The following is a 15,946-nucleotide window of genomic DNA, read 5'->3' as shown; positions in this document are numbered from 1 at the left end:
CCCTTTCTTAAATATGTTTCTTAGAGGTACCACCATCTTGGCTCCACACCTGCAGCCCCCCCACTGCCAATACTTTGACACCTACACCCAATACAAAGAATTAAGCTATCATACAATAATATTTTTTTTTTACCCTTTAACCTATTCCTATTAATTTCATTATTTCTTTGTATACTCCTCTTTTCCATCAAAAAATACAGCCAGGACTATACAAGGAGCTGTTGGCACACCAATGTTATCTGAGCCGTGTTTATTATGATGCAGCTGGGCTAGTAGGTATAGTGTTGATTCTTGTACCAGCAGCAGAAGCCCTGTAGGCATAATATAGTTCATATTATTTTTAAGCCTGACACAAGCTACAACAAAATTCTATTTTTTTGCCAAGGTTAAGTGTAGGTGGGTGGGTGAGGCTAACGAGGGGGGGTGGACTAGCATGTAGTAGTAGGAGGTGTAGTTTGCAGGTGCCCTTGAGTTGCTTCATTGTCTCCACAGGGGTTCCAGCTGACTGGGGGTCTTTTATACAGTGCAAAGTTTAATTCTTCAGGTGTGCTTTGGGAGACAATGCAGTAAACTGTTACAAAAGCGATTGAGCCAGTGTGGTCTATTGTGGTCTCAACTGCAGCAGGAGTGCTTTCCTAATCGACTTGGAAATATGGGTGTACTGTGCCCCGCAAGCCAAGCATTCCTCAGGCTGGGGTCCACCCACACCAGCAGTCTCACCTCATGCCACAGTAGTAAAATTACACTGGAAAGGTTCTTGTGTTTCCCATCCCCCAGAAAAAGAACCCAGATTTTTACTAGGGATTTTGTCAGCCATTCAGGGACTTGAATACCCTGCCCTAGAGTCTGCTAGCTCAATTACTAGCATACACTCAGTAATATCCTGTGGCTCATGGCAGTTTGCTTCTGTGCCACTGGAACATGTTCTTCTGGCTTGTGCACTTACACTGAACAATAAGTCACCCTTATTGAGTGGACAGGCATTGGGGTAAGTACGTGCCTGCATAAGAAAGTATTTTGTCTTGGCCAAAATAATGATTTCATGTTAATTTAGGTAAATGATTGAAGGAAGTTATACAGACACGTTTATTTGGAGGTAAACCTCATTTCCTTCCCATCAGTTTTGAATGGCTGCCATTCCTTTGTATAGAGCATGAATTTCAGGAGTAGTCTGTTCCAATGTGGGTAGTTAGAAGTAGCTTTTTCTGCAATCTCTCTTCAGTCTAGTTTCCCTTGTAGGGTGCAAGGGTCTTAGGAATTGGTTTAAATTTAGTCCAAATATGCTATTTTGGATTGATATAAACATTTCTGCAGAGGGGCTTACCATTTAAAGTTCTAATAGTGCAGCCTGCTCAGGCAGGCAGGCTTTAGGCTAGGGTTTTCTAAGAAGCCTCAGGATTGGCATCCAACTGCTACCGAACATTAAAAAGATTGATAAACAAAACTGCCATTTTATGGAAATAAGTAATGATACTGCCTTTCCCACCCTCAAAAAAAAAAAAAAAAAAAAAAAAGAAGAAAATAAAAAGGAAGAAAATAGTCTTTCTTGTATAGTTAGTGATCTTAATTTTAACTGTTTAGTCTAACTTATGATGGAGGAATAGAGAGATTTTTCCAGACAAATGCATAGTCATTGGATATGTAGAATTGTCACTTTCTGTTTATTGTGGTGATGAAATATTTTTTTGTGAATATGCAAGGTTGCTTCAACACTGTATACATCTTATGTTCATCTGATGCAGTTTCGTGAAAGACTTTACCCTGCTCACCATCATGCTACAAGCGAAGGGCTTGCCAGTTCCACCATGGGATGACTGATACTTCCTACGAGATAAAAGGCTATGTCTAGGAAATGATTTTATAATACTATGATGAAAATGTTCTGACTAGCTTTGGCTAACTAGATCTCTCGCTGTGCAGGTGGCACCTAAGCTGTGGGACATGTGTGCCCAGAATCTTGGTTGCCCAGATCACTAACCTGGGTTGCTATCACTACTCCATCCCACTACCTACCCATGTTACTTTTCAGTGAAAAACAGCATGTGAGAGGAGAGATGGGACATAGTTTAGTGTGATCCCAACTGATGTGAACTGAACCAGGACTTGGACCTGAGGAGGATTTTCCTCCAGAACTTTTCCTTCCATAGTTATTACTCAGTGCCTGTTCAGGACAGAAAAGGTTTGCATGGCTTTCTAAAGTGTATAATGTCCTGAAATGCGAACACGTCATGCCAGCCAAAGCTAACTCTGTATTTTGGCCACCGTTGTAGATGGGATGCTGCGTTAGATAGACAGATCTTCTGTCTGACCTAGTACAACCATTCTTATTTATTCATTTATGTAAGGTACCAAAACATTACAAGATTATGACGGGTCTGTACAGTACGGAGTATTATTATAATTCTCATTATATTGATTTTTTTATTTCTAAAACTATGGGTGGTCTTGTCTATGTAAAAATAAATCCCCTCATTTATTCTAATTACCTTAGGATGCAAAATTGCACAGGGGGACCAGGAAAACTAGGAATTTTCTGCCCTCAAAATCTTCATAGTGCACTAGCTGGAGGCACAGCATACTCTCTAACGTTTGCATGTTGCAAGATATCACCAAGAATGCAATAAAAGAGCAAAATGCATGAGGACATTGTGACAGCTGTATTTAAATCGTACCAAAGGATCACTTCCCTTGGTATCATCCCACAACGCTCCATAATGCTTGTTAAGATGAAGGCTTATATTTGCATCTCTGTGTAAAATACAGGCTGGTCACTGTTTCTTTTACCACCACAGTGAATTGCTTTTTAAAGCCCATACGTGTATGTGGCATCTACCACTTCCTGTGGCAATGAGTTTCACCATTTAGTTATGATCTTTGTGGAAAGCATCCTTTCCTGGGTTTCATGTTTTAAACTTCCTAACTGCTCATTTTATTGGGACTGCTTCCTGTACTATGAAATACAGTAAAAAAGCATTCTTTATTCACTTTCTCAGTACTGTTCATGGTTTTCTGGGGCTCTGTCACAGTCCTTTCCCGTGTTTGACTCTCTTACAATATAAAAATCTTAAAGCTTTTTTTTTTTTCTCTCCTAGTATAGAAGCCATTACACACCTTTGATACCTTTGATCAACCTGTCACCCTTTTCTTTATCCTTCTACTGCTGTCCTGTCATTTTTGAGATGACATAACTGAAACTGTATTCAATATTCAAAATGCTAGGTGGGCAGTGGGTATTTATGGCAGCATTATCACGTTTTCTTCTGCTGTTTTATGTTCTTTTCCTATTATTTCCTAGTATACCATTTTATATTTTTGACAGTTGATGAGGACTTAGGTGACATTTTTATAAAGCTGTTTCCCAGCTCTGCTTCCCAACTATCAGTTAATTTCACTGTGTGTTTAAAGATTTCCCAGGGTACAGGCATGAGACCTTAGTTATTTAGCCATGAAAACACATCTAAATTACAAGAGTCTTTTAGGCTGTAAACAGGAGATTGTTGGTAGAATTTGATATTCCCTTAGTTCTAGTGGCGATTTATATTGTTCTAGGTTTTGTTATACCAGAGCTTTCTCACACGAGTATGTGAGGCAGTGTGAATGTTTCCCATGGACCACATCTTTTTGGTGAGTTGTTGATTATTTTAACAGAACATTAATTCTAACAAGAAACACATTCAGGAAAGAGTTCATTCAATGAGTTTTATCTGAGAGGATTTTGCTAATTTTGCTGCTGTAAGGCATATCCTGACCTAACCCAGGGGAATCCAAACAAGTGCTTAATCCTTTGCTGTACTAAGTCAATGAAGATTTCATCCCATAGTCTTCCATATCAGAAAGAGTTGCATAGCCCTTCAGTCTTTTTCATAGCCAGAATATGCTATTACTATCATAATGGTTGCTAAGAGAAAGTTCTGGAGCTTAATGAAATCTGGAATTAAATAAATCACCTCAGGATTGTTAAAACCTAGCTGTGAAAGAACTTTAAATAGTTGTTTCTAAAAGAAGTGCTGACAGAATAAATACATTACTGCAAGTTGATCAGTCTCATCTCTGACTTTAAAACACTTGCTAATGTTTTATTTCAGTGATCACTGTCAAAAATTCCTTAATGGGCCAAAAACACTTCAGTATCATATCACAAACAGAGATCTTTTTTAAATGAGCTTTTCAGCACTCTCCTTTCATGAAGTACGAGTCATTTGACTTTTTGCTTGTTAACATAAGCTCCTGGTTTCAAATTTCTGGCTGCACTACAGTGCAGAATTTAGGGGTGTATGAAGATTTCCTGTTCACATGGTTTTCTCTGAGTTCTGTTCCTTACTAGTTCTGTTTACTCCCATCCATTATAGGCAGAATTTTCTTTGTATGGCTTTTTTTTTCCCATTCCAGTCTCAGTCCTGCTGGTCTTGGAGAGACTGGCAATGGAAACATTATTTTATAGCTGGGGTGGGTTGACCTTGACCAGCAACCAGGTACCCACCCATCTGCTCTCTCACTTCCCCTTCTCAGCAGAACAGGGGGGAGAAAATATGATAGAAAATCTTATGGGTTGAGATAAAGACAAGCAAATAACTCACCAAGTACTGTCATGAGCAAAAAAACAGACTTGACTTGGGGAAAATTAATTTATTTTATTGCCAAGTAAAAATAGGGTAGGATAGTGAGAAACAAAGATAACACTAAAAACACCTTCCTTCTACCCCTTCTTTTTCCTGGGCTCAGCTTCACTCCTTTGTTCCCAATTCCTCTACCTCCTCCTCGAGAGTCTGCATAGATGGAAGTGCTGGTCATCTCCCAGTCTTTCAGTTTCATTTTGATTTGGAGGGCTGAGATGGCTTCTTGAGTCAGCCAACTGTCCTGTCTGTTAAGGGCAATTGGAAATTACAAAGCAAGACTTGAAATGCAGAATAACATTGTGAGTACAAAGGGACATCCTCAGCTATTAGATCACAAATAAGGAGGCCAAATACATTAACTAGTCCAAAAGATAGCCAATGCACCCTACTCAATTATTTGAAAGATGTTTAGGGACATGATTTTATTTGCCTGTTTTGGAAAGTAATTTACTCCAGCGTATTGTTTTATTATATCAGAAAGGAGCTGGACCTCTTTCATTTTCACTGCTCCCTCACAACTGGAAGAGCTTAGGAATGTTGCTGTGCAAGAGAATAAATTAAATAATTACTCTTCTTGTTCTGATTCCCTGTGCACTCCAGGAGGCCTCATCTAAGCAGTTCAACTTGCAGAAGCCCATAAACTCTCTGCATATTCAGTGGTGAAAAAAAAAATATTTTATGAATGAATAATATCATAAAATGGGAAAGCAAGTTATTATGGTCAAATTTTGTTTTAGTATTTGATAGGTGGTATAATTACTAAGTCCTTGATTATTCTTCTTTTCAGAGCATACTCAACACTTTTAGATATCTTCTTTGAGACCACAGAGTGACTGCAAAAACTGACCAACAGCAGGTTTTAAAATATCACTGGCCTTCTGACAAGTAAGTTCATTCTCCATTTTGTTTTCTCCCCTGTATTCCTGACTTGTATTTATTACATGGACTACCATAATCATTTTCTGGGCCAAGTGAACCTGAGTGCAAATTGAATAGTATGAAACTGATCTTAAACTTTCCCAGCTAGAATTAAACCTATCAATATTGCAGATACAATTGAGATGAAGTACTGACTCATCTGATTATTTCAACTTGTAATGCCAGTGGGACTGTAGTTGTATCTCTGGGTGTTTTGGGACTTTTTCCTGGTAAAAGGTTAAATGGTTAAAACCTCTTTTCTGACACTAGACTTGTGTGGCATCAGGGTCAGGAAATGTTTATCCATTTGTAGTTGGGCTCTTCTTTTTCTTCTGGGAGCCTCCAGAAGTTACTCATTGTAGTAAATGGGACCGTAAAATTTGCCAGGATTTCACATGGATACAAAAACTGGTTTCACATGCCTCCTTTGCCCATTTAGTCTTCTATGCTCCCTCTGCCTGTCTTACTCTTCAAAGGTTGAACTGCTTAGTCTCAGAGTTTTATTACATCACGAGTTTGCTAATACTGCATCTAAATCAGTACCTTACACAGTGCAGCCTGCCTAGTACAGCAGGTTATACCAGAATAGCTCTTCAATACAACTTCTTTCCCTGACTACACTTATTATCTCTCTGGGAGCAATACCTGACTCCCTTGGTCCCACCAGCTCTGCACTGTGATTCTCAAATTCCCCTGCATACTCCAAAATTTAGACCTTTGACTGTCCTTAAACCTTCTCATACCTGTTCAGGCTTGATACATACTACCTCAAAGGTAAACTGATGTAAAATGGGGGAACTCAAGCCTTGAAAAGGGTCTTTGGACTTTTTACTTATATGATTTCACAGACTCTGTTGTGTTTATGCTGGGAACTGGGAGGAAGAGCTTGTCTGATCCTTGGCATCAATTCTAAAGCAACAAGAAAAAAAACTTTTTTCAAAGTTTTTTAAGCTTTAAAAAGTAACCTACAAGTTGTTACTCCTGCCAATCTGAGTGAAGTCCAAGGTGAAAACTGAGACAAATATAACAGTATCTCTCAAAAATAGCAGAGATTTTATAGCAAGGGGAAAATAAAAGTATTTAACAATTTAGAAGTTTTTACTGGACTTAGGGAAACGAAGCTGGAATAATTTGGAAACTGCTGGAAATAATAGTATCCAAGGAAAACTTCTACAATTAGAGGAAAGAGTGTTAGAAGCTCCGGTAGGATTGGGAAAAGCAGAGAAGAAAAAGAACAACTTGCATTGGAAGGGGGAGGAAAATTTTCTTTACTAAGGGGAACAGAAAAGAAAGCTCCTTTCTGTCCAGGACTTGTTGAGGGAGAACTTCAGAACTTCTTAAAGTTTTTCTGTTTCCAAAGAATATCATTTATAGGAAACTACTTTTTAAAACTCAAAATTATTTCTAAACAATGGAGTCCACTCATCCTAGCTTCTTATGTGAGGGTTCTTATATTTCCAGAGACTGCTTCACCAGAATAACAATGAAGATTCTTCTATCACTACTACACTTCATCTTTCTTTATAGTTTCATACAGCCACTGTAAATACTATATCGAAGAGGGTCCCCCGTGGAGAGTCAGCCAAGTCACGACAATCACACTAATATGGCTACATGCCGTGCTCACTTTATTAAACAAACAGGTCATATTTATAACTTAAACCGACCGCTCACCCGACTTTACACACAGGTGATTGGATAAAAGTCTCTAGGCCACGTGGGGTCCGTGTCGCTGACGGTGAGCATGCTGCAGGTGTCTTATCAGAGTGTGCCGATGAGAGTGTGTTGATTTCGCCGTTCCCAGGACTTGCTCTGCACCTGGCTTCTTGTTTGTGCATAGCTTCTTTTCTTTCTCCCACTGCTTGTTCGCAGGACTATTTAAAACTGCTCTGCAGCTTCAACTAACAGGCCTGGGTTGTCCAACCCAGACAATAGTAACATATGTCCTCGGTCCTTCAAAAATCCCTCTACATTATATTACTTGCTTCTTGTAGGAATACATTCCACTCCAGCGTACCCAATGGATTTTATGAAACTCAGTGCCTGGTTAAAGGCTGCCTCAACTTTGACAGTCATATTTGATTATCCTGTGGATGATATGTAATGAAATTTTAGGATATTATCAATTTTTTGCCACTGCATATTTGTGAGATAAAGATGAAGAAAATACATTGAATTTAAGTCATACAGTATCTAATATATCATGACCTGGTATATCATAATTAAGCAGGTTTAGCTACCAGTAATCTCCAAAATAAAAGTCTTCTGATGTATTATTTCATATAAAAGAAGAAAAAGTGATATAAAGAATATGCACTATTTAATAACTTCTCACATAAATTAGCAAAAATACAGGACTGAAAATCTTTGGGCTTATATTATCTATATTACTTCAATGTAATTTTATTAGAAACTATAGATTGAACACCTGAAATTTCACATTCTACACAAGCAGATGAAATTGTAAGATTTTGCTCTCTCTCCATTATTTTTACAAGTGCAAAACCGGTTTCCTTCTTTCTCAGTGCTTGCTTGGTTGCTTTTCAGGCATTTTGGCTATAAGCACATAGCCAAACTTTTGAGTTTTACTTGGGGTCTGAAAGGAACACAGGGTCATGACTCAGATTTCTCTCTTCCCAAAAGTAGATATAATGGATACACGACTCGCTCCTAAGTGGTGTCTCTTCTATTTATCTGCACCTCTGTGTGGTTCCCTTTCCTGTCTGGGCCGTAATGCATCAGAGATGTGTATAACAATATGAGCTTCCATATCTACTTTATTGACTATTCACTTGGATTTTACTAAGAGGAAAAACAAGCTAGAGCCAACACCCTCAATTCTTCTTGGATTTGTCTCTAAGATGCAATTTTGAAACTCTTTCCTGTTTACTGTGAAAAGCAGACCACAGGGAAGTGAGGCCATTTGACACAATGAATCCAAGCCTAATAATTGAATTACTGGATCTCTATGTCATTAAGCATATCAGGACTGTGCACAAAACTGATTTATCACTTCATCAACCCAGGAAATAAATAATAAGTAGCCAATCTGAATGGAAAAAAGGGAGTGGTTTATTTTGAGATGAGGCAGGGGTGGTGGGAAGAGGCTCCATTTGGGTTTAGGCAGATTAATTGATTTTAACTAACAACATTGTGGTTTGAGGCAGATATTACAAAAGGAAATGAGAGGACAGGCAGATTCACAGCCGAGCCAGAAGTAGTGGTGGTCTTATCTCCTTTTATTTTGTAGTGCAGAATTGTAATAGTCACAGAGTCAATTCCCTCTTCTACTAAGTAGTATTGGAACCCAAATCCCTCACCTCTGATTACAGTACCTTTCAGCTACCTTGGCTCTACAGTATTCCCAGGCAAAGTATTTATTAGAGTTTACTTCAATCTATTCAATGTTCTGACAAAAAATTAACCCTACACAATGTCAATAGAGCACATGCTAAAGGAGCACATCACAGCAAATACTTGGCTTGAGGAGTCATAAAAGAGGGAGGGCATTTGCAGCAGGTTTTAGCAAGGTTCACGATTAGATGTACGTTCTCAGTATTTTTCAGACAACCTGGAAGCTGATAGAACATCACTGTCAATGAAATTTACAAAAAATACAAACAGTCCAGGCCACTTGCTATAGCAAGGAACCTAGGTTGCTTGGTAACCTCAATCCATCTACATAAAGCTAAATACTGAATTTAAGGCTGAAGAATACTAGCTCCATCGAAAGAAAGAGGAATTGTGTACTAAGGAGTCCTAACCTTTAAGGGAAATATTTCAGGAATCACAGCAGATAAGCAACTCAAGTGAGAAAATTGATTATATAGAACTGGGTTCGTTGCTTTGGTCATTGAGTCTGGCTTTGGCAATACTGATGCTAGAAAGCTGTGTTTTGGCACCTGTGCTTTAAGAAAGGGTGCTGAAAACAGCAGAGAGGGTCAGAAAAGAGCCACAGAAATCATTAGTACAATGAAGAAAACGTCTGCAACAAAATTGAAGTGCTCAGTCTGCTTTGGCTTTTTTAAAAGAAGCCAAGAGCTGATTTCATGGCCTTACTATGGGAAAAAGCAAGGAAGGAACACAATTGAAATCTGTCTTTCTTTCGTGCATTTACTTTCTAATTAATTTCCTGGAAAAAGGTTGGTTCCTTTCATCTAGGATCATTCAAGTATTTTGGTTTGCTGCCACAGTGTAGCAGTAAATACAGCGGGTGACCTCACTTATTTGATAATCTAGACTGGGAAGTATGTTATTACCCAAATAAGAGTAGGTAATTTTCTTTTATATCATATTCTCCTTGCTTACAGTGTTGTTGACTGGCAGCATAATTCCCATGGTCAAAATGGTGATGGGGAAAAAAGTCCTTGATGATTATAATCAGTCCTATTCCACTGTTGTGAGAATATCATGCACCGGATTATTTTGACTACTACTTGGTCTACATTAGGTACTTCTGTTTGTATAAGGTGGAGCTTTACTAAGTTGTGTTTTGGAATCATATAAAAGCTCCTTAATTATTTATCCAGATTCCTGATTTTTACTCTTTGCTAACTTAGAAATAAACAATGACATTTCACATTTACTACAGGTTTATTTTTTTATTTATTTATTACTTAAGGTTATTTATTAGTCAAATAAACCATTTTTTGTACTGAGTAAACAGAACTGTGTGTTTCTTTCTGTTTACTGCCTTCTGCAAGACTTTAGAATTAGCACATTTCAGCCTTTGCCATGGAGCTTTTACCTACAGTAGAAAGTAAGATTTCCTGCCTTTATCAGCTCCCAAGAGATAGCTTTGCATGAACTAGATATTGAACAGAGCTAACCTGAATAACATGAAGAAAATTCCTTCTCTGCACCTGCAGAGGAAGCTACAGCTATCAAACTTGGACTGAACACTTCATCGGAGACTGTTTTCTCCAGTCGCTCAAACTCTCCCAGCTCAGCGGTTTGATGGTCAGCAAATCTTTACCAACAGATACATAATACTTGAATAATGTGTGTTATTTAATGTAAAATCAAGTTACAGAACTTAAGTTTGGCAGTACATTGTTAGAATTTTATGTTTTATTTTATATGATATTATTCCTAAATAAAGATATGTATTTAATTGGAAAAATGCATCTAGTTAAAAAAACAACAGTTTGAGCAAAATCCGTTCTTGTATTAAAAAATGCTTTGTGAATTTCTATCCAGCCTGCCTGCAGGACAGTGGAAAATGAAGCAAGCAGCTCTATTTTGCATGATTATTTGGAAACCCTTGAGATATTAAAGAAGTGAAATACTGGCTTACCTAAGGCAACAATTGTGCTACACTTAGATGTTGATTTGTTTATATAATAGGCGTATCAAAAAGGCAAAATACTATGCATTATCTTTGTGAAAATAAACGCAATTCTTATCATAAAGAAAGCAAATATTTTTTTCTCATTTAGGAAATTTCAGAACCAGATTATATGGACACTGAGATATTAGGGGAACATACTTTTTTATTTTAGTTTGTAAGGACAAGGTAGCATCCAGGCAAGTACATTTGAGCTATGTTTGGTAGTGTTAGTAAAGGGCTAATTGAAGGCTAACCTTGAAAATGTATAGATCTTCATCTTCTATATATATAATTCCATGTATACCATTAGCAGTGTTCAATTATTTTCCTAGAAATAGACTTTTCACAGTACGAAGAAAAAAGAAGCTAAATATGTATGTCATCTTCCCTTTTTCCTAGAAATGCACCTTGAATCTGAGGCACTTCTCTCTTTAATGTAAAATTCTGTTCAATCGAGTGTAACAGACTCATTTTCAGATATTTTTTCTTAGGTTTCTAGCAGGCTTTCAGCAGTAAGAAGCATCGCAATCTTTGTTATGGAAAAAGGCACAGGAAAACTCAGATGAATGTGGAAAGACCATAAATAAATAATGTTACCCTCTGACCCAGCAATTGTTCAGTAACAAGTGCAATTATGTAGACAAACGGTGCTGATCACAGTCTCCTTTCCCCACAGCATGACAGTTGCTTGGTGTAGAGCATTGCTAAAATAGAAAGATATGCTCTTGACAGACAGGAATATGCTTGCCCACAGTGAGACAGAGCAGTCATTGACTGTGCTGACAGGTATAACAAATAAAGATCTTGGCCACGGGAGAAGCTGAGCACCTGTGACACCTGTCTTTGCTGATTCAGAGTTTTGCAGGTGTTTGCATGAGTAAAAATAAAAAATAAAGGGTCACAGTTGCCTGGTTAGGGGGATGGCAGAGGGGACAGCTGGAAGAGGAATCCAGTTTTAGGGAGCCTTTAATCAGCCAGAAAATGCCAGCAGCACTGTGTACAAAAAGGCAAAAATCCAGTCCGGTTCAGGTCTGTTAAAACTGTATTTGGAGGTTACCTTTCCCCTCAGAGACTTTGTGCCACAGCAGGTATTGCCTGTCATTGCCACTTGCACTCGATGCTGAACCCAGGGGTGGCACCTTCCCCACTGCAGCAGCGGGAAGCTCTTTGCAGCTCTGCCTTCCTCTCCAGAAACCTGCCTGTGGCCCCAGGCCTGATTCAGGACAGCAGTTCTGCTGTGGCCAGGTCCTACCTGGGTGCAGGGGATCAAGCATTCCTCGCACCTGCTAGTGAGGGCAAGTGAAACAGCCTGAGCTTCAGTCACACAGGGTCCCAGCAGACGGGACCCCCACAGGGGTGCTCAGGGCAATACGAGGAGATGGGTGGGCAGGTCCTGCTGGGGTGTCTGGTGCCGTAATCACTGACCTCATCATAGAATGGTTTGGGTTGGAAGGGACCTTAACGATCATTAGTTCCAGCCTCCCTTCCATGGGCATGGACACCTCCACTAGACCAGATTACTCAAAACTCCATCCCACCTGGCCTTGAACACTTCCAGGGATGGGACATCCACAATTTCATCCTCACAGTCTCTCTCATTCACCAAAGATCCCATGGACCCATTTCTGTCTAGCTTCTGCCATCAAACAAAGGGTCCTAAGGTTAGAGGTACCATCATCTCAGGATATTCCAGTTAACATAGAGGAGAAATTCTGGGAGCGCAAGACCTTGAGGGACCCTGGTCTATTTAAGGTCTGAGTGGGCCTTCTGAGGTGTCTGTTCCTCTCCATTGTCAGGCAAAGGCAACTCAATTAGGAGCTTTGGTTAAGTGGCTAAAGGTAGGCGGGACCACTGTGAACTTCTGCCCTCGTTCCTGTAAGTGAAGCAGGTGGTGCCTGCTCCTTACAGTGCACAGGCAGGCTGCTGCTCTGCTCCTGCTCGCCAGCAGGCAGAGGGACTGAGCCTTTGAGACCTGGGTCCCTCCTGCAGGCATAAATCGTGGATGCCCAACAGCAGCCCTGGCAGTGAGTGTGGGATCTGGCCTGGGGGGCTCTGTGGGGCAAGCCCACCTGTCTCAGCCCTCTGGCTGAAGAACAGGCTGGTGCTGCATCACCCACAACATCAAAAATAGGAGAAATCGATGTCGCTGCAGCTGGGATCCCTGGGGCTATGGTGTATGTCTGTGACACCCAGCCTCCAGCAGCTCCTCCTGGGGCTCTGGCAAAGGGCTGCAAATTCCTGACAGCCCAAAGAATTTGGGGCAGAGAGCAAGTGTTCAGTGTCTTTTTAAGGAGGAGTGCCACTTCCAAACTATGATTTCCCCATTCTGATACAAGGCAGACACAGTCCAGCTTAAGAGCAAGTTTGGCTGAATGTAGTCCTGTATAGCTCAACATGAATATTATTTTTGTATTGTAGTACTAATAACTAGTTAAAAGATAGCAACCCTTGTTAGGCAGATACAGACACATTCTTTGCCTGCCTTGTCAGGGTACAAATGAGAAAAGAGCCAGAAGTACAGTTCATTAGGAAGAAACCAAGCCATTTAGTTATCCTAAGAAAACTGTCTTCTCCTTTCTTTTTTTTTTTTTTTCCTTGCTAATGGTTTTAGTCTTCTTACTATTCACTGAGATTTATATATTGCAACAAAAGTGCAGAGCATCTGTCTCCTGGCCTATTAACTTCATCAGGCTTGGAGAACTGAGGGGGAAAAAGAAAAGAAAATATGTGAATATAATGACTACAGTATTTAATTATTTTATGCTGCCATATGGAGTTAAACTGGTCAAAAAAAAGAGATTTCCATTTCAATGCTATTTGTTTTATAATGGAAACTTCCCTTTTCTTCACCTTTCTACTTCCAGAAGGGTCTTATTCAGTGTATTCAGTCCTAGCAAAAGGTCACCCTTGTCCTACAAGAGAGTCCTCCCTCCCTTTCCTGGCACTTCTGGATGCTGTGAATAGAGCTCTCTTTCTCTGAGGCTGAGATCTGTCAGCAGGAAGGTGCACCAGGAACAGCCGAGTACCACCCTCCCCACCTGGAGGTCAAGTGCATCACCCTCAGTGCTGCAGAAATTTTGTGAGGGGAGGGACAGGCAATCCCACCAGACCTCCTGGCTGTGACCATACTGCGCTTGGTGTCATGACCACCTCTCCACTGCATTGTGCCATTAAATTAATTTAGTCTTTTTGACAGATAGTTCCCTAGATAGGTGATTTTTGGTCTTATATTAAATTTCTCAGCCTAGTTATTTAATGTTTGTATTTGTATATGCATTTTTCATTGTGGACTCTTGACTTTGACAGGGCATTGATGAAGTAACACATCCTGGAATATGAAGCAGTCAAATGGCTGTTCATTCCAGCTGAATTCTGACACTCCTAATCACAGTAAATGATATGTTTAATCTTAGTTTTCTCTTATGGTATTCAGTGGGAGTTGTTATAGAGTGACGTTCAAATCCGTGTGACTAATGCTCTCCCTGGACTTCTTTCTGTAATACTGGGAGAGGATGTGCAGGAAGGCTGTTGCCACTCCAGCTTGTGCTGCAAAGAAATAAAAGAAGAAAAAAAAAGAAAAGAAAAAAAAAAGTATGAAAAGCAGAGAAAGGACTCTACCTTAAGGCTACTCAGCATGGTGATTTCACTGGTTTGGGATCAGGGGCTTTCACTTTCACTGAATGGATGGAGTCAGTAGAACAAAGAGCAGCAAACCCAGCACTGGAGAAGCATTTGAGCTCCAGGAGGAAAGGACAGTCTTAGAACTCATGGCAGATAGGTGTATGGAGAGACTGTCTGTACTGCAAGAACTGGCTATGAGGACATAAAGGGACCTTTTTCTGCCTTGTAGTGTATTTTCATTCTTCCTGAATTAAATTGTGCCTATGTGCCTTTACAAGCATCCCTCTGTCTTCACTTGCTTGTAAGAACTGAGACCAGCTCCAAGATGTCACTACTCATAGGAAACAGTAAAGATATTTGAAGAAAAGAAACCAAAAAAGACCCATTTACTTGCAGGTAGAAGCTCAGCGGGAATACATCATAAACAGCACAGAAGAAATCTTTAGAGAGCCTAGCTGCCCAGTGTTTGCATACTTTTGCCCAGCATATGCAAAGGGAGATTTGAGGCAAAGATGGAAATACTCAAGAGAGAGCAGAGGATGCACATGTAACATCAGGGAAACTCCTGCCAAAATGCAGGTCTGTATTCCAAGTGAGCAAGTAGTAGAATTTCTGAGGAATAGGGAATAAGAATAGCTAAATATCATTTTGCAAAACAGCTACGTCATTTTAATTGTAGCCTTTCAGAACACCTACCCTCAAATAAACAAGCAGACTCAGAAATTTCAAACTGAGGATTTGAAAGTATGATAAGGTGGCAAATAATCTGTAAACTTTGCCTTAACTGTAATGTTTTTTATCCTTAGTTATTGGTGTTATTTTCTGTGTACTGCCGTAGAAAAGGACAGACTAGAGACTCCTAAAAAGTAAGGCATTGAGAGTGTACATATCAAAATGACCAGAAAGGGACCAGATTGGTCCCCAGAAAATTGCAAATGTGTATTCATTATGCTTGTAATAATGATAGTATGTTTTATAACATTACACCCAAGCAATTGTAATTTCAGTTTTATGGAGCAAAAAGTGCAATCTCTGAGATTTAACTTTTAAGTAGTGGAATTAATCGACACTGCTTGAAAAATATTAATGGCCATTCATTAGTAGGTATTGTCTCTCCCCTTATCCTACATGATTGTTTTAATTTAAACTAGCTGTCTGCTTTGTGTATAGAATTATTGACAAAAATATATCTTTCTTCAGCAAATGATTAGCTAAATCATCCTTTTATTTACAAGCAGTGCTGTGTCCCTGTGCCCTAAATCTTGCTAGTTGGAAGAGTGGGAGGGAAAGCAATTTAATTAAGTTAACTTTATTGACCCGCTGGAGCTGTTGTTTAATAGCATGGTTCCCTGGAGTGTAGTGCAGGTAAATTGAATGAATGCCACAGAATATCACTTCCCTGCATTGCATATTTCAAACCTCTGCCAGGCAGTTTGGGATGAGCAGCCAATCAGGAAAAAGG

This window comes from Falco peregrinus, chromosome 3 (genome assembly GCF_023634155.1).
Source record: "Falco peregrinus isolate bFalPer1 chromosome 3, bFalPer1.pri, whole genome shotgun sequence".
Taxonomy (NCBI): domain Eukaryota; kingdom Metazoa; phylum Chordata; class Aves; order Falconiformes; family Falconidae; genus Falco; species Falco peregrinus.
Note: the sequence above shows the minus strand (reverse complement) of the source record.